Source organism: Tachyglossus aculeatus, chromosome 22, assembly GCF_015852505.1.
Source record: "Tachyglossus aculeatus isolate mTacAcu1 chromosome 22, mTacAcu1.pri, whole genome shotgun sequence".
NCBI lineage: Eukaryota > Metazoa > Chordata > Mammalia > Monotremata > Tachyglossidae > Tachyglossus > Tachyglossus aculeatus.
Window position 1 is genome coordinate 59,461,797 of NC_052087.1, and position 25,421 is coordinate 59,487,217.

Below are 25,421 nucleotides of genomic sequence, written 5' to 3' on the forward strand. Positions count from 1 at the left end.
GTTCATTCAATCGTATTTATTGAGCGCTTACTGTGTGCAGAGCACTGGACTAAGCGCTTACGGTTCTTGAGGAGTGATGAAACGACCTGAATGTTTTTGTAGAAAACTGACCCCGGCAGCGGAGTCGAGTATGAACTGGAGTGAGGAGAGACGGGGCAGGGAGGTCAGCGAGGAGGCTGATCCGGTTATCGAGGCAGAAGAGGATGAGTGATTTGATTAACGAGGTAGCAGTTTGGATGGAAAGGAAAGGGTGGATTTGAACGATGTCGTGAAGGTGAAACCAAATCTACATCTCCTCTCTCCCTCCCTCCCTCCAGGCTCGTATCTCCTGCTTTCAGGACATCTCCATCTGGATGTCTGCCCACCATCTAATACTTAACATGTCCAAGACTGAGCTCCTTATCTTCCCTCCCAACACCTGACCTCTCCCTGGCTTTCCCGTTACTGTAGACGGCACTACCATCCTTCCCGTATCACAAGCCTGCAACTTCGGTGTCATCCTCGACTCCACTCTCTCGTTCACCCCACACAACCAATCCATCACCAAATCCTGCCAGTCTCACCTCTGCAACATCGCCAAGATCCGCCTTTTCCTCTCCATCCAAACCGCTACCTTGCCGGTTCAATCTCATTCATTCATTCATTCATTCAATCGTATTTATTGAGCACTTACTGTGTGCAGAGCACTGGACTGAGCGCTTGGGGAGTACAAGTTGGCAACATATAGAGACGGTCCCTTCCCAACAGCGGGCTCACAGTCTAGAAGGGGGAGACAGACAACAAAACAAAACATATTAACAAAATAAAATAAATAGAATAAATATGTACAAATAGAGTAATAAATGCGTACAAACATATATACATATATACAGGTGCTGTGGGGAGGGGAAGGAGGTAAGGCAGGGGGGATGGAGAGGGGGAGGAGGGGGAGAAGAAGGAGGGGGCTCAGTCTGGGACGGCCTCCTGGAGGAAGTGAGCTCTCAGTAGGGCTTTGAAGGGAGGAAGAGAGCTAGCTTGGCGGATGTGCGGAAGGAGGGCATTCCAGGCCAGGGGGAATTCCAGGCCAGGGGGAATTCCAGGCCAGGAATCCTATCCCGACTGGATTACTGCATCAGCCTCCTCTCTGATCTCCCATCCTTCTGTCTCTCCCTGCTTCAGTCTATACTTCACTCTGCTGCCCAGATTATCTTCCTACAGAAACGCTCTGAGCATGTCACTCCCCTCTTCAAAAATCTCCAGTGGTTGCCTGTTACCCTACGAATCAAGCAAAAACTCCTCACTATTAGCTTCAAAGCTCTCCATCAACCCGCCCCCTCCAACCTCCCCTCCCTTCTCTCCTTCTCCAGCCCAGCCGCACCCTCCGCTCTTCTGCCGCTGTTCACCTCCTCACTGGGCCTCGTTCTTGCCCGTCCCACCATCGACCCCCAGCCCACATCCTTCCCCTGGCCCGGAATGCCCTCCCTCCGCCCATCCGCCAAACTAGCTCTCTTCCTCCCTTCAAAGCCCTACTGAGAGCTCACCTCCTCCAGGAGGCCTTCCCACACTCAGCCCCCTTTTTCCTCTCCTCCTCCCCTCCCCATTGCCCCCCGCCCTAATTCCTTCCCCTCCCCACAGCACGTGTATATATTTGTACATATTTATTACTCTATTTTACTTTTACATATCTGCTACTCTATTAACGATGTGCATCTAGCTATAATTCTATTTATTCTGACAGTGTTGACACCCGTCTGCATGTTTTGTTTTGGTCTGTCTCCCCCTTCTAGACCGTGAGCCTGCTGTTGGGTAGGGATTGTCTCTAAATGGTGCCAACTTGTACTTCCCAAGCGCTTAGTACAGTGCTCTACACCCAGTAAGTGCTCACTAAATACGATTGAATGAATGAAACCGACGGGATTTAGTGATGGATTGAATATGCGGAGTCAAGGATAACGCCAAAGGTACTGGCTAGTGAGACAGGAAGGATAGTGGTGCCATTTACAGTGATGGGGAAGTCAGGGGGAGGATAGGGTTTGGTTGGGTGGATAAGGAGCTCTGTTTTAGACATGTTCAGTTTAAGGTTTGGTTCATTCATTCACTGCTGGGGGCCACGTTAAACTTTCACAGTGAGGCCCAGCCCCAGGGGGCCTCATTCATTCAATAGTATTTATTGAGCGCTTACTGTGTGCAGAGCACTGGACTAAATGCTTGGGAAGTCCAAGTTGGCAACATAGAGAGACGATCCCTACCCAACAACGGGCTCACAGTCTAGAAGGGGGAGACAGACAACAAAACAAGTATACAGGTGTCAAAATCATCAGAATAAATAGAATTAAAGCTATATGCACATCATTAACAAAAAATAAATAGAATAGTAACCATGTACAAATAAAATAGAGTCATAAATCTGTACAAATATATATATACAAGTGCCGTGGTGAGGGAAAGGAGGTAGGGCAAGGGTGTGAGAAGGAGGAGAGGAAAAAGGGGGCTGAGTGTGGGAAGGCCTCCTGGAGGAGGTGAGCTCTCAGTAGGGCTTTGAAGGGAGGAAGAGAGCTAGCTTGGCGGATGGGCAGAGGGAGGGCTTTCCGGGCCAGGGGATGGACATTAGCCGGGGGTCAGTGGCAGGATGGGTGAGAATGAGGCCCAGTGAGGAGGTGAGCGGTGGCAGAGGAGCGGAGGGTGCAGGCTGGGCTGGAGAAGGACAGAAGAGAGGTGAGGTAGGAGGGGGCGAGGGGATGGACAGCCTTGAAGCGGAGAGTGAGGAGTTGGGAGTTGGTTGGGAAGATAAGGAGTTCTGGAGTTCTGTTGTAGACGTGTTAGGTTTGGGGTGACGGGAGGACATCCAAGTAGAGATGGCTTGGCCTGGTGTGAGCAGTTGGTTAGGGGGCTGCACGGGCCCGGCCCGGGAGCAACAGCAGCAGCAGCAGCAGGAGGCCCAATGCGGGGAGGCGGGGGCTCCGGGGCGGCGGCTCGGGTGTCTTTCCCGAAAACCGGGGCCTGAGAGGAGGAGAGACCACCACCCCCCAGCGTGGGTCAGTGGAAAGAGCTTGGCAGTCAGAGGTCATGGGTTCGAATCCCGACTCTGCCACTTGTCAGCTATGTGACCCTGGGTACCCCCCCCATCTTACCTCCTTCCCTTCCCCACAGCACCTATATATAATATTACTCTATTTACTTTACTTGTACATATCTATTCTATTTATTTTATTTTGTTAGTATGTTTGGTTTTGTTCTCTGTCTCCCCCTTCTAGACTGTGAGCCCACTGTTGGGTAGGGACCGTCTCTACATGTTGCCAACTTGGACTTCCCAAGCGCTTAGTACAGTGCTCAGCACATAGTAAGCGCTCAATAAATACGATTGATTGATTGACCTCAGTTATCTCATCTGTAATATGGTGATGAAGACTGTGAGCCCCACGTGGGACAACCTGATCACCTTATATCCCCTCCCAGCGCTTAGAACAGTGCTTCGCGCATAGTAAGCGCTTAACGAATACCATCATCATCATCACCCACCCGCGGGAGAGAGCGGCCGGCGGGGGAAGGCTTGGCCCGGCACCGTGGGAGGAAGCCAGGGAATCAATCAATCAATCGTATTTATTGAGCGCTTACTGTGTGCAGGGCACTGGACTAAGCGCTTGGGAAGTACAAGTTGGCAACATAGAGAGACAGTCAGGAGGGAGGGAGGGAGGCTGGAGCCGCCGGGACAGGGCGGAGTCCGGGAGGTTCCAACGGGATGTGGCCGGGTGGGGGCGGGGGGCGCGGGCGGGACCGGGATCGGGATCGGGATCGGGATCGGGAAGAGGAGAGCCGGGAAGTGATGAGCAGAGGCGGCAGTGTGCAGCCACAACCACACACCACAAGGGGGCGCTCGGGGGAAGGGGAGCCGGAGGCTGAAGCGAGGCGGGTCCACCACGAGGTGGCGCTGTGGGAGGCCGCGGGAGACCGGGGAGGGGCCCCTGGAAGGTGGCAGGGTGGAGTGAGGATGAGTCGCCACCAGGTGGCGCTGTGGGAGGCCGCCGGGGACGGCCCCCTTAAAGGTAATAATAATAATGATGATGGCATTTATTAAGCGCTTACTATGTGCAAAGCACTGTTCTAAGCGCTGGGGCGGTTACAAGCTGATCAGGTTGTCCCACGGGGGGCTCACAGTCTTCATCCCCATTTGACAGGTGAGGTAACTGAGGCACAGAGAAGTGAAGTGATTTGCCCAAAGTCACGCAGCTGACATGTGGTGGAGCCGGGATTTGAACCCATGACCTCTGACTCAGGCAGAAACTCCTCACCCTGGGCTTCAAGGCTGTCCATCACCTCGCCCCTCCTACCTCACCTCCCTTCTCTCCTTCTCCAGCCCAGCCCGCACCCTCCGCTCCTCCGCCGTTAATCTCCTCCCCGTTAGGCCTCGTTCTTGCCTGTCCCGCCATCGACCCCCGGCCCACGTCATTCCCCGGGCCTGGAATGCCCTCCCTCTGCCTATCCGCCAAGCTAGCTCTCTTCCTCCCTTCAAGGCCCTACTGAGAGCTCACCTCCTCCAGGAGGCCTTCCCAGACTGAGCCCCTTCCTTCCTCTCCCCCTCGTCCCCCTCTCCATCCCCCCATCTTCCCTCCTTCCCTTCCCCACAGCACCTGTATATATGTATATATGTTTGTACATATTTATTACTCTATTTATTTATTTATTTTACTTGTACATATCTATTTTATATTTTATTTTGTTAGTATGTTTGGTTTTGTTCTCTGTCTCCCCCTTTTAGACTGTGAGCCCACTGTTGGGTAGGGACTGTCTCTATATGTTGCCAATTTGTACTTCCCAAGCACTTAGTACAGTGCTCTGCAGACAGTAAGCGCTCAATAAATAAGATTGATGATGATGATGACTCCAAAGCCTGGGCTCTTGCCACTGAACCACGCTGCTTCGGTAGCAAGATAGCAAGGTGGAGTGAGGCAGATCCACCACCAGGTGGCGCTGTGGGAGGCCGAAGGTGGCAAGGTGGAGTGAGGCGGATCCACCACCAGGTGGCGCTGTGGGAGGCCGCTGAAGACCGGGGAGGGGCCCCTGGAAGGAGGCAGGGTGGAGTGAGGCGGAGCCACCACCAGGTGGCGCTGTGGGAGGCCCCTGAAGACCGGGGAGGGGCCCCTGGAAGGTGGCAGGGTGGAGTGAGGCGGATCTACCACAAGGCGGCGCTGTGGGAGGCCGCCGGAGAACGGAGAGGGGTCTCTGGAAGGCCGTAGGGTGGAGTGAGGCGGATCCACCACCAGGTGGCACTGTGAGAAGCAATCAATCAATCATCATCATCATCAATCGTATTTATTGAGCGCTTACTATGTGCAGAGCACTGTACCAAGCGCTTGGGAAGTACAAATTGGCAACATATAGAGACAGTCCCTACCCAACAGTGGGCTCACAGTCTAAAAGGGGGAGACAGAGAACAAAACCAAACAGACTAACAAAATTAAATAAAATAGATATGCACAAATAAATAAATAAATAAATAGAGTAATAAATATGTACAAACATATATACATATATACAATCAATCGTATTTATTGAGCGCTTACTGTGTGCAGAGCACTGTACTAAGCGCTTGGGAAGTACAAGTTGGCAACATATAGAGACAGTACCTACCCAACAGTGGGCTCACAGTCTAAAAGCTGCCTGTCTAAGAGAAGCAGCCGTGGCTCAGTGGAAAGGGCACGGGCTTGGGAGTCAGGGGTCATGGGTTCTAATTCCGCCTCCATCACTTCTCAGCTGTGTGAATTTGGGCAAGTCACATAATAATAATAATAATAATAATGCTGGTATTTGTTAAGCGCTTACTATGTGCCAAGCACTGTTCTAAGCGCTGGGGTAGATACAAGGTAATCAGGTTGTCCCATGTGGGGCTCACAGTCTTCATCCCCATTTTACAGATGAGGGAACTGAGGCCCAGAGAAGTTAAGTGACTTGCCCAAGGTCACACAGCTGACAAGTGGCAGAGCCAGGATTTGAACCCATGACCTCTGGCTCCAAAGCCCGGGCTTTTTCCACTGATCCGCTGCTCCTTCTCTGTGCCTCGGTTACCTCATCTGGAAAATGGGGATGAAGATTGTGAGCCCCACATCGGACAACCTGATCACCTTGGATCCTTCCCAGCGCTTAGAACAGTGCTTTGCACATAGTAAGCGCTTAACAAATACCAAGACCGAGGAGGGGCCCCTGGAAAGCGGCAGGGTGGAGTGAGGCCGAGCCACCACCAGGTGGCGCTGTGAGAGGCCGCCAGAGACCGGGGAGGGGCCCCTTAAAGGTGGCAAGGTGGAGTGAGGCGGATCCACCACCAGGTGACGCTGTAGGAGGCCGCTGAAGACCTGGAAGGTGGCAATCAATCAATCAGTCAATCGTATTTATTGAGCGCTTCCTCTGTGCAGAGCACTGGACTAAGCGCTTGGGAAGTACAAGTTGGCAACATAGAGAGACAGTCCCTACCCAACAGAGGGCTCACAGTCTAAGAGGCGGAGACAGAGAACAAAACCAAACATACTAACAAAATAAAATAAATAGAATAGATATGTACAGGTAAAATAAATAAATAAATAAATAGAGTAATAACTATGTACAAACATATATACATATATACAGGTGCTGTGTGGAAGGGAAGGAGGTAAGATGGGGGGATGGAGAGGGGGACGAGGGGGAGAGGAAGGAAGGGGCTCAGTCCGGGAAGGCCTCCTGGAGGAAGAGGCCTTCAATCTCCATCTCCTCTCCATCCATACCGCTACCCTGCTCATTCAAGCTCTCATCCTATCCCGTCTGGACTACTGCACCAGCCTTCTCTCTGATCTCCCATCCTCGTGTCTCTCTCCACTTCAATCCATACTTCATGCTGCTTCCCGGATTATCTTTGTCCAGAAACGCTCTGGGCATATTACTCCCCTCCTCAAAAATCTCCAGTGGCTACCAATCAATCTGCGCATCAGGCAGAAACTCCTCACCCTGGGCTTCAAGGCTGTCCATCACCTCGCCCCCTCCTACCTCACCTCCCTTCTCTCCTTCTACAGCCCAGCCCGCAACCTCCGCTCCTCCGCCGCTAATCCCCTCCCCGTTAGGCCTCGTTCTCGCCTGTCCCGCCATCGACCCCCGGCCCACGTCCTCCCCCGGGCCTGGAATGCCCCCAATCCCTCTGCCCATCCGCCAAGCTAGCGCTCTTCCTCCCTTCAAGGCCCTGCTGAGAGCTCACCTCCTCCAGGAGGCCTTCCCAGACTGAGCCCCTTCTTTCCTCTCCCCCTCGTCCCCCTCTCCATCCCCCATCTTACCTCCTTCCCTTCCCCACAGCACCTGTATATATGTATATATATTTGTACATATTTATCACTCTATTTGTTTATTTCTTTATTTTACTTGTACATATCTATTCTATTTATTTTATTTTGTTAGTATGTTTGGTTTTGTTCTCTGTCTCCCCCTTTAAGACTGTGAGCCCAATGTTGGGTAGGGACTGTCTCTATATGTTGCCAATTTGTACTTCCCAAGCGCTTAGTACAGTGCTCTGCACGTAGTAAGCGCTCAATAAATACGATTGATGATGACGATTGATGAAGAGAGCTAGCTTGGCGGATGGGCAGAGGGAGGGCATTGGCAGGGTGGAGTGAGGCAGAGCCACCACCAGGTGGCGCTGTGGGAGGCCGCTGGAAACCAGGGAGGGGCCCCTTAAAGGTGGCAAGGTGGAGTGAGCAGAGCCACCACCAGGTGGCGCTGTGGGAGGCCGGTGAAGACCCGGAAGGTGGCAGGGTGGAGTGAGGCCGAGCCACCACCAGGTGGCGCTGTGGGAGGCCGCTGAAGACAGGGAGGGGCCCCTTCGAAAGCGGCAGGGTGGAGTGAGGCTGAGCCACCACCAGGTGGCGCTGTGGGAGGCCGCTGGAAACCAGGGCGGGGCCCCTTAAAGGTGGCAAGGTGGAGTGAGGCTGAGCCACCACCAGGTGGCGCTGTGGGAGGCCGGTGAAGACCCGGAAGGTGGCAGGGTGGAGTGAGGCCGAGCCACCACCAGGTGGCGCTGTGGGAGGCCGCTAGAGACCGGGGCGGGGCCCCGTAAAGGGGGCAAGGTGGAGTGAGGCGGAGCTAGCACCAGATGGCGCTGCGGAAGGCCGCTGAAGACCCGGAAGGTGGCAGGGTGGAGTGAAGCCGAGCCAGCACCAGGTGGCGCTGCGGGAGGCCGCTGGAGAGCGGGGCCGGAGGGGGGAGCGGCCCGCATTCCAGACGGACGGTCAATCTGCCACGGCAGCCTGTCGGTTCGACCTTCACAGCATCGCTAGAATCCTTCTTTTCCTCTCCATCCAAATTGATGCCATGCCGCTCCGAGTATTTATCACACCGCATCAGGCTCCTCACTGATCGCCCTGCTTTTTCCCCATGACAGTCCAACCTTCACTCTGTTGTCCTGATGGGTTTTCTAAAAACATATTCAGCCCGCGTGTCTCCACTCTTTAAGCCCCTGCATTGCTGTTCCCATCAGCTTTAAGGCACTTTATCAGCTCGCCCCTTCCGACTTCACTGATCTACAACGACCAAATCTGCACACTTCACTCCTCTGATGCCAAGTTACTCACTGTATCTCAAGCTGGTCTATCTCCCTGCACACTTGCAGCACCCTTCCCCTTCATCATCAGCAATAATAATAATTTGTTAAGCTCTTACTATGCAAAGCACTGTTCTAAGCGCTGGAGGGAGATGCAAGGTGATCAGGTTGTCCCACGCGGGGCTCACAGTCTTAATCGCCATTTTACAGATGAGGTTACTGAGGCACAGAGAAGCTAAATCAATCAATCAATCAATCAATCGTATTTATTGAGCGCTTACTATGTGCAGAGCACTGTACTAAGCGCTTGGGAAGTACAAATTGGTATCATATAGAGACAGTCCCTACCCGATAGTGGGCTCACAGTCTAAAAGGGGGAGACAGAGAACAGAACCAAACATACCAACAAAATAAAATAAGTAGGATAGAAATGTACAAGTAAAATAAATAAATAAATAAACAGAGTAATAAATATGTACAACCATATATACATATATACAGGTGCTGTGGGGAAGGGAAGGAGGTAAGACGGGGATGGAGAGGGGGACGAGGGGGAGAGGAAAGAAGGGGCTCAGTCTGGGAAGGCCTCCTGGAGGAGGTGAGCTCTCAGCAGGGCCTTGAAGGGAGGAAGAGAGCGAGCTTGGCGGATGGGCAGAGGGAGGGCATTCCAGGCCCGGGGGATGACGTGGGCCGGGGGTCGATGGCGGGACAGGCGAGAGCGAGGTACAGTGAGGAGATTAGTGGTGGAGGAGCGGAGGGTGCGGGCTGGGCAGTAGAAGGAGAGAAGGGAGGTGAGGTAGGAGGGGGCGAGGTGATGGAGAGCCTTGAAGCCCAGGGTGAGGAGTTTCTGCCTGATGCGCAGATTGATCGGTAGCCATTGGAGGTTTTTGAGGAGGGGAGTAATATGTCCAGAGCGTTTCTGGACAAAGATAATCCGGGCAGCAGCATGAAGTATGGATTGAAGTGGAGAGAGACACGAGGATGGGAGATCAGAGAGAAGGCTGGTGCAGTAGTCCAGGCGGGATAGGAGGAGAGCTTGAATGAGCAGGGTAGCGGTTGGGATGGAGAGGAAAGGGCGGATCTTGGCAATGTTGCGGAGCTGAGACCGGCAGGTTTTGGTGACGGCTTGGATGTGAGGGGTGAATGAGAGAGCGGAGTCGAGGATGACACCAAGGTTGCGGGCTTGTGAGACGGGAAGGATGGTAGTGCCGTCAACAGAGATGGGAAAGTCAGGGAGAGGACAAGGTTTGGGAGGGAAGACAAGGAGCTCAGTCTTTGACATGTTGAGCTTTAGGTGGCGGGCGGACATCCAGATGGAGATGTCCTGAAGGCAGGAGGAGATGCGAGCCTGGAGGGAGGGGGAGAGAGCAGGGGCAGAGATGTAGATCTGGGTGTCATCAGTTGAAGCCGTGGGAGCGAATGAGGTCACCAAGGGAGTGAGTGTAGATTGAGAACAGAAGGGGACCAAGCACTGAACCTTGGGGAACTCCCACAGTAAGAGGATGGGAGGGGGAGGAGGAGCCTGCAAAAGAGACTGAGAAAGAACGACCAGAGAGGTAAGAGGAGAACCAGGAGAGGACGGAGTCTGTGAAGCCAAGGTCAGATAACGTGTTGAGGAGAAGGGGGTGGTCCACAGTGTCAAAGGCAGCTGAGAGGTCGAGGAGGATTAGGACAGAGTATGAGCCGTTGGATTTGGCAAGCAGGAGGTCATTGGTGACCTTTGAGAGCGCAGTTTCCGTGGAATGAAGGGGTCGGAAGCCAGACTGGAGGGGGTCGAGGAGAGAGTTGTTGTTGAGGAATTCTAGGCAGCGCGTGTAGACAACTCGTTCAAGGAGTTTGGAAAGGAATGGTAGGAGGGATATGGGACGATAACTAGAAGGTGAGGTGGGGTCAAGAGAGGGTTTTTTTAGGATGGGAGAGACATGGGCATGTTTGAAGGCAGAGGGGAAGGAACCAGTGGAGAGTGAGCGGTTGAAGATGGAAGTTAGGGAGGGGAGAAGGGATGGAGCGAGAGATTTCATAAGATGAGAGGGAATGGGGTCAGAAGCACAGGTGGCCGGAGTAGCACTTGAGAGGAGGGAGGAGAGTTCCTCTGAGGATACTGCTGGGAAGGATGGGAGAGTAGCAGAGAATGTTGAGAGCCGGGGGGTTGGAGAAAGGGGGGAAGAGACTTTGGGGAGGTCGGACCTGATGGATTTAATTTTGTTAATGAAGTAGGAGGCCAGATCGTTGGGGGTGAGGGAAGGAGGAGGGGGAGGAACCGGGGGCCTGAGAAGGGAGTTGAATGTACGGAAGAGCTGGCGGGGGTGATGGGCATGGGTGTCAATAAGGGAGGAGAAATAGTTTTGTCTGGCAGAAGAGAGGGCTGAGTTAAATGACTTGCCCGAGGTCACATAGCTGACAATTGATGGGGCCGGGATTTGAACCCATGGCCTCTGACTCCCAAGCCCGTGCTCTTTCCATTGAGCTACACGGCTTCTGTAATTATATGATATTTATTGATGTGCAGAGCACTGTACTGAGCACTTGGGAGAGAACAATACAAGTGGTAGATATATTACCTTCTTATCTGACAGACCTTCACATTCTTCACCTTCAAAACCAACCTAAAAATCACATGTCCAAGAGGTCTTCCCTCATGAAGGCCTTGTTTCCTGTATCCTCCCTCCCCTCGGGGTTGACTATTCACTTGGCTGTGAACCCCTTAATACTCTGATCCTCACTCAGCCCCACAGGCCTGATTTCTCTATCTGTTATTTATTTTATGTTCATCTCCCTCTGTAGACAAGCTCCTTGGGGTCAAGGATTGCATTTACTTTGTAGTGTACTTTCCCAAGCACTTGGTACAGTGCTCTACACATGGTAAGAATTCAATAAATACCATTTATTGATTGATTGGAGAGCAGGAAAGCAGCGTGGCCTAGGGGAAAGAACACAGGCTTGGGAGTTAGAAGGACCTGGGTCCTAATTTAGGCTCCACTGCTTGTCTGCTGTTTGACTTTGGGCAAATCACTTAATTTCTCTATGCCTCAGTTACCACCTCTGTACTATGGGGATTTAAGACCGTGAGCCCAGGTGAGACATGGACCCTGCCCTATCTGATTAGCTTCTGATTAGCTTGTATCTGATTAGCTTCTGATTAGCTAGCTTGGCACATATTAAGCGCTTAACAAAAACTGTTAAAAAAAATGGTGTTAGGGCCCCTAGAAGGCAGCAGGATGCTGTCATTCATTCAGTTGTATTTATTGAGCGCTTACTGTGTGCAGAGCACTGTACTAAGCGCTTGGGAAGTACAAGTCGGCAACATATAGGGACGGGCCCTACCCAACAACGGGCTTACAGTCTAGAAGGGGGAGACAGACAACAAAACAAAACATGTAGGCACGGGTGGAATAAGTAGGACGAGATGAGCAGCATGGTTCAGTGGAAAGAGCTCGGGCTTGGAAATCATAGGTCATGGGTTCTAGTCCCAGCTCCCCCACATGTCTGCTGTGTGACCTTGGACAAGTCACTGAAGCAGCGTGGGTCAGTGGAAAGAGCCCGGGCTTGGGAGTCAGAGGTCATGGGTTTGAATCCCGGCTCCGCCACAGGTCTGCTGTGTGACCTTGGGCAAGTCACTTAACTTCTCTGAGCCTCAGTTACCTCATCTGTAAAATGGGGATTAAGACTGTGAGCCCCACATGGGACAACCTCATCACCTTGTATCCCCCCCAGCGCTTAGAACAGTGCTTTGCAAATAGTAAGCGCTTAACAAATACCATCATCATTATTATTATTATTATTCACAGAGCTTCAGTTACCTCATCTGTAAAATGGGGATGAAGACTGTGTGCCCCACGTGGGACAACGTGATCACCTTGTATCCCCCCAGTGCTTAGAACAGTGCTTTGCACATAGTAAGCGCTTAACAAATGTCATTATTATTATTATTACAATGAACAGGGAGATCGAGGCCGCAAGACTCAGTGGAAAGAGCCCGGGCTTTGGAGTCAGAGGTCATGGGTTCAAATCCCAGCTCCGCCACTTGTCAGCTGTGTGACTTTGGGCAAGTCACTTCACTTCTCTGTCTCCCCCTTTTAGACTGTGAGCCCACTGTTGGGTAGGGACTGTCTCTATATGTTGCCAACTTGTACTTCCCAAGCGCTTAGTATAGTGCTCTGCACAAAGTAAGCGCTCAATAAATACGATTGATTGATGGATTGATTGATTCTCTGGGCCTCAGTTACCTCATCTGTAAAATGGGGATTAAGTCTGTGAGCCCCCCGTGGGACAACCTGATCACCTTGTAACCTCCCCAGCGCTTAGAACGGTGCTTTGCACATAGTAAGCGCTTAATCAATGCCATTATTTATTTATTTATTTATTTATTTTTATTTTATAAAGTTGGAATGAAGCCGATCGTCCCCCAGGTGGCGCTGTTTTGTGCGGGTCAAATGTTGAGCAGGGAGGCGGCTGCTAAGCAACAGGATGTAGTGAGGCCGATCTCTCCCAGGTGGCGCTGTTCTGTACTGGGAGGCGGTGGCCGCTCGGCCGAAGGACGGAGTGAAGCCGATCTTCCCCCAGGTGGCGCTGTTGTGTGCGGGTGGCAGTGAGGAGCGGGGAAAACGGCGACTGCGAAGCGAGAGGATGGAATGAGGCCGATCGTCCCCCAGGTGGCGCTGTCATGTACGGGCGCGGGGGAAGTGGGTGAAGGAGGGCGCAACGAGTAGGCTCCACCAGCAGGTGCCGCTGCGGGGCAGTCGGCCGGGCCGGGGCGCGCTTATCAATCAATCAAGCAATCAATCAATCAAGCAATCAATCAATCAATCAATCAATCAATCAATCGTATTTATTGAGCGCTTACTTTGTGCAGAGCACTGTACTAACGCTTGGGAAGTACAAGTTGGCAAAATAGAGAGACAGTCCCTACGCAACAGTGGGCTCGACGTCTAGAAGGGGGAGACAGAGAACAAAACCAAACATACTAACAAAATAAAGTAAATAGAATAGATATGTACAAGTAAAATAAATAAATAAATAGAGTAATAAATATGTACAAGTATATATACATATATACAGGTGCTGTGGGGAAGGGAAGGAGGTAAGAGGGTGGGAATGGAGAGGGGGACGAGGGGGAGAGGAAGGAAGGGGCTCAGTCTGGGAAGGCCTCTTGGATACTGGCGAGGTGCCCGCTGCCAGGGCGCGGGGCACGAGGGGGCATCACCGGATTGGACAGCGGGTGTGACAACAGCAACCGGACGGCCCCTCCCGGCATAGACAGTGTCAATCAATCAATCAATCATATTTATTGAGCGCTTACTGTGTGCAGAGCACTGGACTAAGCGCTTGGGAAGTACAAGTTGGCAACATATAGAGACGGTCCCTACCCAACAGCGGGCTCACAGTCTAGAAGGGGGAGACAGACAACAAAACAAAACATATTAACAAAATAAAATAGAGTAGATATGTACAAGTAAAATAAATAAATAGAGTAATAAATACGAACAAACATATATACATATATACAGGTGCTGTGGGGAAGGGAAGGAGGTAAGGCGGGGGGGATGGAGAGGGGGAGGAGGGAATAGGAAGGAGGGAATAGGAAGGAGGGGGCTCAGTCTGGGAAGGCCTCCTGGAGGAGGTGAGCTCTCAGTAGGGCCTTGAAGGGAGGAAGAGAGCTAGCTTGGTGGATGTGGGGAGGGAGGGCATTCCAGGACAAGGGGATGAGGTGGGCCGGGGGTCGACGGCGGGACGGGCGAGAACGAGGCCTAACGGTGAGGAGATTAGCGGCAGAGGAGCGGAGGGTGCGGGCTGGGCTGGAGAAGGACAGAAGGGAGGGGAGGGAGGAGGGGGCGAGGGGATGGACAGCCTGGAAGCCCAGGGTGAGGAGTTTCTGCCTGATGCGCAGGTTGATTGGTAGCCACTGGAGCTTTTTGAGGAGGGGATTAACATGCCCAGAGCGTTTCTGCACAAAGACAACCCGGGCAGCGGCGTGAAGTATGGATTGAATTGGGGAGAGACAAGAGGTTGGGAGATCGGAGAGGAGGCTGTTACAGTAGTCCAGACGGGGTAGGATGAGAGCTTGAACGAGCAGGGTAGCGGTTTGGATGGAGAGGAAAGGGCGGATCTTGGCAATGCTGCGGAGCTGAGACCGGCAGGTCAATCAATCGGATTTATCGAGGGCGCACACCACTGTACTAAGCGCTCGGGACAGTTTAATCCAACAGAGTTGGTAGACACGTTCCTTGCCCACGACGTTCCGGGAGGACCGCAGCCCCCCGGTCCGGCGCCCTGGCAGGCAGGGTTTGGGGGGGAGGGGGCCGTCTCCCCGGCCTGCCCCGTCACCAGCCGCCGGCCCTGCCCGAAAGCGGGCGGGTGTACGGCTTCATTCATTCAGTCGCATTTATTGAGCATTTACTGTGTGCAGAACACTGGACTAATCGCTTGGGAAGTCCAAGTTGGCAACATAGAGAGACGGTCCCTACCCAACAACGGGCTCACAGTCTAGAAGGGGGAGACAGACAACAAAGCAAAACGTGGTCAGGTGTCAAGTCATCAGAATAAATAGAAGTAAAGCTAGATGCACATCATTGACAAAACAAATAGAATAGAAAATATATACAAGTAAAACAGAGTAATAAATCTGTTCAAACATATATACAAGAGCTGTGGGGAGGGGAAGGAGGTGGGGTGGGGAGGAGGAGAGGAAAAAGGGGGCTCAGTGTGGGAAGGCCTCCTGGAGGAGGTGAGCTCTCAGTAGGGCTTTGAAGGGAGGAAGAGAGCTAGCTTGGCTGATGGGCGGGGGGAGGGCTTCGGCTTCCACCCCCAACGACGACTCACGCGTCCACCTTGCCGGCCCCATCATTGTGGGGGCTGGTGTTCCTGCGCCTGGATAATAATAATAATAGTATTTGTTAAGCGCTTACTATCTGCAAAGCACTGTTCTAAGCGCTGTGAGATACAAGATGATCAGGTTGTCTCACGTGGGGCTTACGTGGCTGGGCCTTCACCGCCGCCCCTTCACCTGCCTCCCCCCGCCTCCTCCTCCCCCGTTCCCCCGGCACCTTCACCTGTTCCCCCGTAGCCCCTCATTCATTCATTCATTCGTATTTATTGAGCGCTTACTGATGATGATGGCATTTATTAAGTGCTTACTATGTGCAAAGCACTGTTCTAAGCGCTGGGGAGTTTACAAGGTGATCAGGTTGTCCCACGTGGGGCTCACAGTCTTAATCCCCATTTTCCAGATGAGGGAATTGAGGCCCAGAGAAGTGAAGTGACTTGCCCAAAGTCACACAGCTGACAGTTGGCGGAGCCGGGATTTGAACCCCTGACCTCTGACTCCAAAGCCCGGGCTCTTTCCACTGAGCCATGCTGCTTCTCCTGAGTGGAGACCACTGGACTAAGCGCTTGGGAAGTACAAATCGGCAACATGTAGAGACGGCCCCTACCCAACAACGGGCTCACAGTCTAGAAGGGGGAGTCAGACAACAAAACAAAACAAGCACACAGGTGTCAATACCGTCAAAATAAATAGAATTATAGCTACATACACATCATTAATAAAATAGAGTAATATGTACAAATAAAATAGAGTAATAAATATGTACAAATATACACAAGTGCTGTGGGAAAGGGGTAGGGCAGAGGGAGGAAGGGAGGCGATGGGGAGGCGAGGAGAAGAGGAAAAAGGGGGGTTCATGGGGGGCGGCCGGAGCTGCGGGATGTTTGGGGGGCGGTCTGGTTCCGGGGTGTTTAGAGGGCGGGGGCTCTGCGAGGTGTGTATATTGTATGCGTATATAATAATAGTAATAATGATAGCATTTATTAAGCCCTTACTACGTGCAAAACACTGTTCTAATAGCTGGGGAGGTTACAAGGTGATCAGGTTGTCCCACGGGGGGCTCACAGTCTTAATCCCCATTTTAAAGGTGAGGTAACTGAGGCCCAGAGAAGTTAAGTGACTTGCCCAAAGTCACACGGCTGGCAATAGACAGAGGCAAGATTTGAAGCCATGACCTCTGACTCTAAAGCCCGTGCTCTTTCCGCTGAGCCACACTGCTTCTCTGCTTGTATATTTGTACGAAGCAGCATGGCTTAGTGGCTAGAGCGTGGGCCTCGGAGTCAGAAGGTCATGGGTTCTAATCCCAGCTCTGCTGTGTGACCTTGGGCAAGTCACTTCACTTCTTTGGGCCTCAGCCCCCTCATCTGTAAAATGGGGATTAAGACTGTGAGCTCCACGTGGGACAACCTGATTACCTTGTATCTACCCCAGCGCTTAGAACAGTGCTTGGCACCTAGTAAGCGCTTAACGAATACCATTATTATTATACATATTTATTACTCTATTTTATTAATAATGTGTATATATCTATAATTCTATTAATCTATTTTGATGGTACTGTAAGCGCTTAACGAATACCATTATTATTATACATATTTATTACTCTATTTTATTAATAATGTGTATATATCTATAATTCTATTAATCTATTTTGATGGTACTGGCATCTGTCTACTTGTTTTGTTGTCTGTCTCCCCCTTCTAGACTGTGAGCCTGTTATTGGGTGGGAACCGTCTCTGTTGCCGAATTGTACTTTCTAAGCGCTTAGTACAGAGCTCTGCACACAGTAAGCGCTCAATAAATACGACTTGAATGACTGAAGTGCGTGGGGGCAGCCGGAGCAGCGGGGAGTGTGTTCATTCAATCGTATTTATTGAGCGCTTGCTGTGTGCAGAGCACTGTACTAAGCGCTTGGTGAGGTGGGGACGGAAGGTTCTCGGTGTTTTGGGGGTGTTGGTGGGGCGGCGGTGTGTGTGTGTGTGTGTGTGTGTGTGTGTGTGTGTGTGTGTGTGTGTGTGTGTGTCTGGGGGGGCGGGGGGCCGGGTCCTGTGGGATTTGGGGCCGGTGGAGGTTGGGAGCACGGTCAGCGCGGACCGGCCGCCGCCAACAATATGTATATATGTATCAATCAATCAATCAATCAATCGCATTTATTGAGCGCTTACTGTGTGCAGAGCACTGGACTAAGCGCTTGGGAAGTACAAGTTGGCACCATATAGAGACGGTCCCTACCCAACAGTGGGCTCATATATGTTTGTTATATGTATAAATGTTTGTTATATGTATACATATTTGTACGTATTTATTACTCTATTTTATTTGTACATATTTATTCTATTTATTTTATTTTGTTAATATGTTTTGTTTTGTTCTCCGTCTCCCCCTTCTAGCCTGTGAGCCCGCTGTTGGGTAGGGGCCGTCCCTAGATGTTGCCAACTTGGACTTCCCAAGCGCTTAGTCCATCATCATCATCAATCGTATTTATTGAGCGCTTACTGTGTGCAGAGCACTGTACTAAGCGCTTGGGAAGTACAAGTTGGCAACATATAGAGACAGTCCCTATCCAACAGTGGGCTCACGGTCCAGTGCTCTGCGCCCAGTAAGCGCTCAATAAATACGATTGAAGGACTGAATGAATGAACAACACTGCCAATGCCAACGCCGCCGGTGCCAAGGCCGCCGCTAATGGCCTCAAATTGTGTGCGTGTCCTTGGGCGCCGAGATAATGGGGCCGGTTTGGGCGGCTTGGACCGCTCCGGGTTTGGGGTGCGGTTTCTGCGGCAACCGGCCCCGGGCCCGGGAGACACACGGGCCCAACGGAGCCAGGGAGGGAGGGAGAGACGGAGGGAGGGAGAGAGGGAGAGATGGAGGGAAGGAGGGAGAGATGGAGGGAGGGAGGGAGAGATGGAGGGAGGGAGGGAGAGATGGAGGGAGGGAGGGAGGGAGAGATGGAGGGAGGGAGGAAGAGATGGTGGGAGGGAAGAAGAGATGGAGGGAGGGAGGAAGAGATGGTGGGAGGGAGGAAGAGATGGAGGGAGGGAGGGAGAGATGGAGGGAGGGAGGAAGAGATGGAGGGAGGGAGGGAGAGATGGAAGGAGGGAGGGAGAGATGGAGGGAGGGAGGGAGAGATGGAAGGAGGGAGGGAGAGATGGAGGGAGAGAGGGAAGAAGAGATGGAGTGAGGGAGGGAGAGATGGAGGGAGGGAGGGAGAGATGGAAGGAGGGAGGGAGGAAGAGATGGAGTGAGGGAGGGAGAGGTGGAGGGAGGGAGAGACGAATGGAGGGAGGGAGAGACGGAGGGAGGGAGGGAGGAAGAGATGGAGGGAGGGAGGAAGAGATGGAGGGAGGGAGGGAGAGATGGAGGGAGGGAGGGAGAGATGGAAGGAGGGAGGGAGGAAGAGATGGAGGGAGGGAGGGAGGGCCGGCGGCTGCGGGAGCCGGAGACCAACAGCAAACAAAGCCCCCGCAGCCCCCGCAGCCCGAGACCATTTACCGCCTGGGCCGGGAGAGCGGCAATTACGGTCCTTTGAGCGCCGCCTCATTCATTCAGTCAGTCAGTCATATTTATTAATAATAATAATAATGATGATGGCATTTGTTAAGCGCTTACTATGTGCAAAGCACTGTTCTAAGCGCTGGGGGGATGCAAGGTGATCAGGCTGTCCCACGTGGGGCTCACAGTCTTAATCCCCATTTTACAGATGAGGTAACTGAGGCGCAGATAAGTTAAGTGACTTGCCCAAGGTCACACAGCAGACGTGTGGAGGAGCTGGGATTCGAACTCATGATCTCTGACTCCAAAGCCCGGGCTCTTTCCACTGAAGTCGGCAACATATAGGGTAGCTGTTGGGTAGGGACTGTCTCTATGTGTTGCCGACTTGTACTTCCCAAGCGCTTAGTACAGTGCTCTGCACACAGTAAGCACTCAATAAATACGATTGATTGATTGATATAGGGACGGACCCTACCCAACAACGGGCTTACAGACTAGAAGGGCCCTGTATATATGTATATATGTTTGTACATATTTATTACTCTATTGATTGATTGATTTATTTTACTTGTACATATCTATTCTATTTATTTTATTTTGTTAGTATGTTTGGTTTTCGTTCTCCGTCTCCCCCTTTTAGACTGTGAGCCCACTGTTGGGTAGGGACCGTCTCTATATGTTGCCAACTTGGACTTCCCAAGCGCTTAGTACAGTGCTCTGCACACAGTAAGCGCTCAATAAATAATAATAATGATGGTATTTGTTAAGCGCTTACTATGTGCAAAACACTGTTCTAAGCGCTGGGATTGATTGATTGATTGATAGAAGGGGGAGACAGACAACAAAACAAAACGTGGACAGGTATCAAAATCGTCAGAACAAATAGAATTATAGCTATATGCGCATCATTAACAAAATAAATAGAATAGTAAATATGTACAAGTAAAATAGGGTAATAAATCTGTACAAATATATACAAGTGCTCTAGGGAGGGGAAGGAGGTGGGGGGGAGGCGGAGGAGGAGAGGAAAAAGGGGGCTCAGTCTGGGAAGGCCTCCTGGAGGAGGTGAGCTCAGCAATAATAATAATAATGATGGCATTTATTAAGCGCTTACTATGTGCAAAGCACTGTTCTAAGCGCTGGGGGGATACAAGGTAGTGCTTTGAAGGGAGAAAGAGAGAAGCAGCGTGACTCAGTGGAAAGAGCCCGGGCTTTGGAGTCAGAGGTCATGGGTTCAAATCCCGGCTCTGCCAATTGTCAGCTGTGTGACTTTGGGCGAGTCACTTCACTTCTCTGTGTCTCAGTGACCTCATCTGTAAAATGGGGATTAAGACTGTGAGCCCCCTAAGGGACAACCGGGTCGCCTTGTAACTTCCCCAGCGCTTAGAACAGTGCTTTGCACATAGTAAGCGCTTAATAAATGCCATAAAAAAAGAGAGTCAGTTTATTCCCCTTCCCCCTCCAGCCGCTCCCCGGAGGGGAACAACGCGGGGAGGGGGTCGGGGGTCGGGGGTCGGGGGTCTGCGCCGGGCCGCCTCTCCATCTGGGGGAAGAGGAAGGGTCGCCTCTGGGCTCTGCGGCTCTGGGCCGGTAGGAGCTGGCAAACTGGGGGCGGGGGGCCGGTGGTGCCCGGCTAGGCCCGGCCCTCACCCACATCCCCGGGGGGCTGGGAAGACCCCCCCCCTGACCACCGGGGCCCTCAGGCCCGGTTGCCCGGCCGGACACGGGGCTCCCGCCTTGGCTGGGGACAGGGCTGACTGTCCGGGTCACTCCTCGTCCGCTCGAAGCAGCGTGGTTCAGTGGAAAGAGAACGGGTTTTAATCCCGGCTCTGCCACTTGCCAGCTGTGTGACCTAAGGCAAGTCACTTAACTTCTCTGAGCTTCAGTTACCTCATCTGTGAAATGGGGACTGAAACTGTGAGCCCCCCATGGAACAGCCTGATCCTCTTGTATCCTCCCCAGCTCTTAGAACAGTGCTTTGCACATAGTAAGCGCTTAAAAAACTATTATTATTATTATTATTATTATTATTATTATTATATGTGCCCCTCGGTCCAGCTGGGCCCCGCATTGAGGCTGGGGCTGGGGCTGGGCTGGGCTGAGGATGGGGCTGGGCTGAGGATCAATCAATCAATCAATCATATTTATTGAGCACTTACTGTGTGCAGAGCACTGTACTAAGCGCTTGGGAAGTACAAGTTGGCAACATATAGAGACAGTCCCTACCCAACAGTGGGCTCACAGTCTAAAAGATGGAGTTGGATGAGGATGGAGTTGGGCTGGGGCTGAGCTGAGGATGGAGCTGGGCTGGAGCTGGGCCGAGCTGAGGATGGGCCTGGGCTGAGGATGGGGCTGGGGTTGGTGGGAGCCAGGACTGAGGATGGAGCTGGGCTGGGGCCAGGCAGGGCTGGGGCTGGGGCTGAGTTGGGCTGGGGGGAGCCAGGGCTGAGGCTGGGCTGGGCTGGGCTGGGTTGAGGATGGGGCTGGGCTGAGGATGGGGCTGGGCTGAGGATGGGGCTGGGCTGGGGCTGGGCTGGGCTGAGGATGGAGCTGGGGCTGGTGGGAGCCAGGACTGCGGATGGGGCTGGGGCTGGGGCTGAATTGGGCTCGGGGGAGCCAGGGCTGGGGTTGGGCTGGGCTGAGGATGGGGCTGGGGCTGGTGGGAGCCAGGACTGAGGATGGGGCTGGGCTGGGGCCTGGCTGGGGCCTGTCTGGGCCGGGACTGGGGCTGAATTGGGCTGGGGGGAGCCGGGGCTGGGGCTGGGCTGGGCTGAGGATGGGGCTGGTGGGAGCCAGGACTGAGGATGGGGCTGGGCTGGGGCCTGGCTGGGGCCTGGCTGGGCTGGGACTGGGGCTGAACTGGGCTGGGGGGAGCCGGGGCTGGGGCTGGGCTGGGCTGGGATGGGGCTGGGCTGAGGATGGAGCTGGGGCTGGTGGGAGCCAGGACTGAGGATGGGGCTGGGGCTGGGGCAGATTTGGGCTGGGGGGCTAGAGCTGGGGCTGGGCTGGTGGGGGTCCAGAGCAGGGCGGAGGCCCTGGGAGCGGATCTGCCTTCAGGGTTTCATGAGCCCCCGCCGGGTCTGCGAGCCGCGTCTGATCCCGCTAATTGGGTTTTTCTGCTTTTTTATAAACCACAGTGAGTCTGGCGGGAGGCGGCGGCGGCGACTGATGATGGTGATTATGATGATGATGATGATGATGGCTGCAGCGGCATTAGCGCCCACGGGGGCGGGAGGCTGGAGGCTGGCCGCCCCTTCTGCCCGGCGGGCAGTGGACGGACAGGCCGGACAGGCCGTCCCTCAGGGGCCCCGGGCCGGATCCGCGGGTTCTGGAGAGCCCCACTGGGCTCTGGGCCCTGCCAACTCAGGCCGCCTGCCTCCCCCTCCCTCTGGACAGCCTGGTGGTCTGCCACACGGGAAGGGAACCTGTTTACCAACCGTTGTATTGTCAATCAATCAATCAGTCGTATTTATTGAGCGCTTACTGTGTGCAGAGCACTGTACTAAGCGCTTGGGAAGTACAAGTCGGCAACATATACAGTCCCTACCCAACAGCGGGCTCACAGTCTAGAAGGGGGAGACAGAGAACAAAACCAAACATATTAACAAAATAAAATAAAATAAAATAAAGTCCTCTCCCAAGCGCTTAGAACAGGGCTTTGCACTCAGGAAGCTCTCAATAAATCCGATTGATTGATTGACTGATTGATTGACTGGTGAGCAGCCGCTTCAGATCCAGGTCCAGAACGAGGGTAGGGACTGTCTCTATATCATCATCATCATCAATTGTATTTATTGAGCGCTTACTATGTGCAGAGCACTGTACTAAGCACTTGGGAAGTACAAATTGGCAACATATAGAGACAGTCCCTACCCAACAGTGGGCTCACAGTCTAAAAGGGGAAGACAGAGAACAAAACCAAACATACTAACAAAATAAAATAAATAGAATAGATATGTACAAGTAAAATAATTAAATAAATAAATAGAGTAATAAATCTGTACAAACATATATACATATATACAGGTGCTGTGGGGAAGGCCCTGCGTGCAAAGCTCTGTTCTAAGCACTTGGGAGAGGACTTTTATTTTATTTTATTTTATTTTGTTAATATGTTTGGTTTTGTTCTCTGTCTCCCCCTTCTAGACTGTGAGCCCACTGTTGGGTAGGGACTGTCTCTATATGTTGCCAACTTGGACTTCCCAAGCGCTTAGTACAGTGCTCTGCACACAGTAAGTGCTCAATAAGTACGATTGATTGATTGATTGAGGATGAGGACTCAGGGTTTAGGCCGCCCCCGCTTCCTGGCAAGTGCCCAGCGGCGTCCGCTGCCGGCCTGGAACCCCCAGTTGGAAAGGTCAGGACGGGTCTGGCTCTGCTAATTGGCCGCATCCTTTCGTCCTTCCTTCTGGACACTGGGCTGGCGTCCCCGAACTCCCGGACTCTCCCTCCCCGCCCTCCACCCGACCCTCAGTGGAATCCCAGCCTTTTGGGGATGGGGTTTTTGGGAGGAGAGACCAGAGAAGCAAGGAAAATGCAACCCCAGTGAGCCGGTTGGCTCGGCTCTGGGGTCAGTGGCCGCAGTGGCCCCGGTCCCGTCCTGGTCTCGGCCCCTGCCCTGATGTTCGTGAGGGGCTCCGAAAGGGTGTCCATCCGTCCGGGCATCTACTGTCCGCACGTGGGCCTGCCTCTGGGTTCCTCCTGCCCGCCGGCTGTCAACCTGTGTTTGCGGCTAGTCCGGTCGTGGGTCCAAGCCTGGGTCCGTCCAAGTGCCCAGAGGGTGAGCCCAGAAATCAGCCCCCTGCCAGGTGGGTGGAGGCTCCCAAGCCGCCTGGTTTCGCCCCTCCTCAACCCCGAGCTCCGAGGCCCAGTGGCCAGTTCGGGGAAGCCGAGGAAGAGGAGCGGACTGACCTGGGCGGAGCCCTGCCTTGAGGGGACACCAGTCCAGAGGAAGCCCCCCTCCCACTCCCGCCTCCTCCCTCCACTCACCACCTTCACCCCATGGCCCAGACTGGGAGCAGAGCTCCAGACCGAGGGCTTGGTGGCCCAGGACCAGAACGGTGGGAATCCCGGATCCTGCCCTCAAACCGCTTTCAGTCTCCTGAGCAGCCGGACAGACACAAGCCATTCACGGGCAACACCGTCGTGGATGGAGGAAATGTAGAAGGTGAGATGGGGCAAGGCCTCCTGGAGGAGGTGGGATTCCAGGAGAGCTTTGGAGATGGAGAGAGAGGAGGCCCACCAGATGAGAAACAGGATGGGGGAGGGGTGGTTCCAGGAGGGGAGAAGGATGTGAGCGAAAGGTGGACAGCAGGAGAGCCAACAACAAGGCACAGAGAGAAGGTGAATGTGGGAGGGATGCAGAGTGCGAACTGGGGTGGGGTGGAGTGAAGGGAAGAGAGTGGACAAGTAGGAGGGAGAGAGCGGGCTGCAGTGGTTTGAAGCCAGTGGTTGGGGGAAGGGGAGCTGGGAAAATGTAGAGCTGGGGGAGCAGGCCATGGGGATCCAGCTTGGGGTGTGCAGGGCTGGGGGTGCAGGCCAAGGGGGACCAGCTGCAAGGATGTGGGGCTGGAGAAGTAGGTGCAGGAGTCGGGTGGATCAACTCGAGGGCTATAGGGTTGTGGAAACCACGTTGGGGTGTGCAGGGCTGGGGCAGCAGGCCAAGGGGGACCAGCCGGGGGTTGTGGGTCTGGAGGAGCAGGCCGGGTGGGGGGGGATCATCTGGAGAGTCGTGGGGCTGGGGGACCAGGCGGGGGAGACCAGCTGGGGGTGCAGGACTGGAGGAGCAGGCTCCGGGGAGACCAACTAGAGGGGTGTGCGGTTGGAGGACCAGCTGGAGGATGCGGGGCTGGGGGAAGCAGGTGAGGGGGGCAGCTGGAGGGGTGTGGGGCTGGGGGAACAGGACAGGGAGGGACCAGCTGGGGGAGATTTGGTCACTGCCACAAACCAACTGTCCAGAAGGCAGGGGTGACACCGGTCTCCCCCCGGGGTGGGGCCAGAGGGCAAATCCCCAGGTGGGCAGCAGCCTCCTTTCGGTCCAAGCACAGGGCCGGGCCGAGCTGAGTCCCGGTCCCGGAGTCCTGAGCGGCCGAACTGCCTCTGTTGCCTTTTCCTGGAAGCGGTTGCGGAGGGGGCCACCCACCACCTAATGGACCATTAACCAGAGGAACTCATTGCAGGCCAGCGAAGGATGGTCAGCTGAGAGGGATGCTGAGTCACCCCAGGGAGCGCGGGTCCAACACCTGCAGGCTGAGCTGCTCCCACAGGGAAATTGAGGGAGTAAAGTACAGCCTCTCTGCAGGCCTGGCTGGGAAATGGTCATAATGGGCCTGGTGGGAGCAGGGGCTGGCAGGCGGGCAGGCAGGCGGGCAGGCGGGGAGCGGCCCAGGAGCAGCAGGTGATGCCCCAGCCTCCTTGTGGCCTCCTTGCCTCCAGCCTCTCCCCCTCAGTCTAGGCCTCCAGCCTCACCCCCTCCATCTGGGCTACTCACTTCGGCACAGATCATTGTTGCGCATCAATCAATCGATCAATCAATGGTATTTATTGAAAGTTTACTGTGGACTGAGCACTATACTA